This window comes from Salvelinus sp. IW2-2015, unplaced genomic scaffold (assembly GCF_002910315.2).
Source record: "Salvelinus sp. IW2-2015 unplaced genomic scaffold, ASM291031v2 Un_scaffold2995, whole genome shotgun sequence".
Lineage (NCBI taxonomy): Eukaryota > Metazoa > Chordata > Actinopteri > Salmoniformes > Salmonidae > Salvelinus > Salvelinus sp. IW2-2015.
The window spans coordinates 49,603-52,372 of record NW_019944288.1 but is presented as its reverse complement, the minus strand read 5'-3'; positions in this window follow the sequence as shown (position 1 = coordinate 52,372).

The following is a 2,770-nucleotide window of genomic DNA, read 5'->3' as shown; positions in this document are numbered from 1 at the left end:
CTTTTTTCGCAGCGTCACTCTTGTTATCAATGAATTAATTGGTAGAACCAAGAATTTCCTAAGGGACCTGCTTGCAGTCCTACCGCTTCCACTGGATGTCAGCAGGCTCTTGAGAATTGGTTGAGATTATTCCTTTGTGTAATGAAGAAGTACGGCCATCTTGAACGGAGTCACGGAATGAAGGTCCTGTCTAGATAGAAGCGCGTGACCAGAAAGCTAGCTATAGTTGGTTTTGATCCTGTATTGACACAGATCATCCCGTTTTCAGTTATTGATTATTAACGTTAAAAATACCTAAGTTGTATTACAAAAATAGTTTGACAATTTTTTGGCAAGGTTTACAAGGTAACCTTGAACTGCTCTCTACTGTGATATTTTCCTGCTGTAGCAAACTGGCTAACATTAAGATCCTACATCTGTAGCTACAGAAAGAGATMGAGATAAAGAACATAGGGAGAGATGATTATTATAGTGCTTCTTCTTACTCTCTCATGTTTTCCAGTTTGAATACGTAGACCTTCGTCATGATCGATGCYGCTTTTTCCCAGAAGCTTGAAACTGATGTGGGTATTTATATGCTCCCTTCTTTTGTTTTGCCGTTTAACTGAACGATCAGTATTCTTCAGGTCACTGTAGCCCTCTTTCGCCCAGGGTCAGACTTTCCAAAAAGGCCAGCAATACAGGCGGCTTGATGAAAGGCTCCCTGTTAATCAGCTATACTTTTGATACCAGTTGGTWGTGAACCCCCTCACCTTTTCATCCTTCTTCAATAAACAGGCAGAGGTCGATCCTTGGTTTTAATTTGTATGAAAGTGAATGAAAGGGGTTCTTCAACAAAAACTCAAAAAAAATTGCTCGATACTTCTCCTTGCTACGGAAGTAAGCAAGGTAAATTGAAATATATTGCACTAACTGGCCACAAAAATAAAGTTCTAAAACCAAGAAACTAATTTAAAGAAACTCGTTTTGAATTGAATAATATCCCAAAAATGCTCAACTATAAAAAAATGTATCTCTATCCAATAATGTCACCAACTCACCAAGCTTCTCAACACATAGAACTCCCCCATAATGCTCTGCGGCACACTCCCAATACAACACACTACGTTAATTCTCTGATCCTAATACTATGATTGGATGGACAACATGTCAGTTCATACTGCAAAAGCTTTGATTGGTTAGAGGTCGTKCTCCGGAAGTGGTCATAATTACCATGTAGGTCTATGGAAGGGGGTGAGGCCTACCAGCCTCCTAGGTTTTGTATTTAAATCAATGTACCCAGAGCAGGACAGAAAGCTAGCTGTCCTCCAGCTACACCATTATGCTACCCCAGAMTGCTGTTGAAGTTGCTATAGATCTTCATTGCAAAACAGCATGTTTTTTTGGTTGAAAACTCTGTTTATTCAGTTTTACACACACAAGACAACACAAAGCAACATAAATAACATACTCAACTAGAAAGAATTCAAGTAATAAAACATTTAAAAAATAGCTTTAAAGATACCATACTTTAGACAAGTTAAACACACCAGGCAGAAGGCTACAAAGGTTAAAGGGCAATCTATAGTACAGGGACAGAGCYYACACCTCACCATTGTTCCTGTAAYCAGTCAAGGGATAGGGGTGGAGAAATGCAACCACTCACAGACAGTCATGGCCACAGACCGACCATCCACTGGACCAAAAATAAAAAGTTTACAAAAAAATGATTTAAAAAATGAATAATAATCATTTTATGTAAGGGTATCTAATTTTTTAAATTAAAAAATATACATAAAAACTGGGAAAACAAGCCTCACATTTTAGAGTCTCTGACCAGTGGCAAGACTGAACAAGGCATGCGGTCACACATCAATAAGAACATCTCAAACCTTATCCCCCCCTCCCCCCAGAAAAAGCACAAAAGAAATGCTCATCCAACTCCTTAATTCACAGTGGGGCGTCAAATACAGACTTATTTTTGTTTTAATAATGAATGCCATCAGAGGTTGGGACTGTTTAAAGTGAGACCGGAAATGGAGCTCAAGCCTCATAAAACAGTTTGGGGTTCCCACGTGTATTGAATTACATTTTTTCTAGTTTTCAGCAGCACAATACCCATCCTCCACCCAAATATGTATAAGATGGGAACTGCCCATCTTCCAGTTCTGTAGTATTAGCCATCTAGCTAAGAAGAGTTGTATAAGAACAGTCGTCCAACTTGGATTCTTGACAGGGGGGTACTCTATGGGGCAGTACTCCAAAAGGCTGTAAGGGGAGACGGTATCTATATCAGTATAGTGTATCATCAGTCATATATAATCAGAGAAACATTTAAATATAATTCCCAGAAACCTGAACAGTTTATGACAGCCCCCAAAACATATGCAACAGTGCTGGTTCCATTTTAACATCTGACACAGGTAGGATCAAATCAGAGAATATTCTTCCAAGTTTGGCCCAGACACAGTGGATACGGTGAAACCACCTTGAATTTAATGAGGCTGTGTCCTAGTGCCAAAAGAAGGATTAATGCACCCTGTGCAGCACAGATTCTCAGTTGTCTTCCCCCAAGTTCCTCCCCAAAATCTTATCCCATCGAGTCTTTAAAGGCACCAAAGAAAGGGTCTGTAAGTCATGAATGATTGCATATACATCTGAAATTGCGCCCCTAGGAAGCGTGTTCAGCTCAAAGAAGCTCTCTATAGCTTTATTTGGCAGGCCTATGGGGAAATCAGGTGTGTTAGCTCTGACAAAGTTCCTAGTCTGGAGATAGCAGAAAATGCTAGAG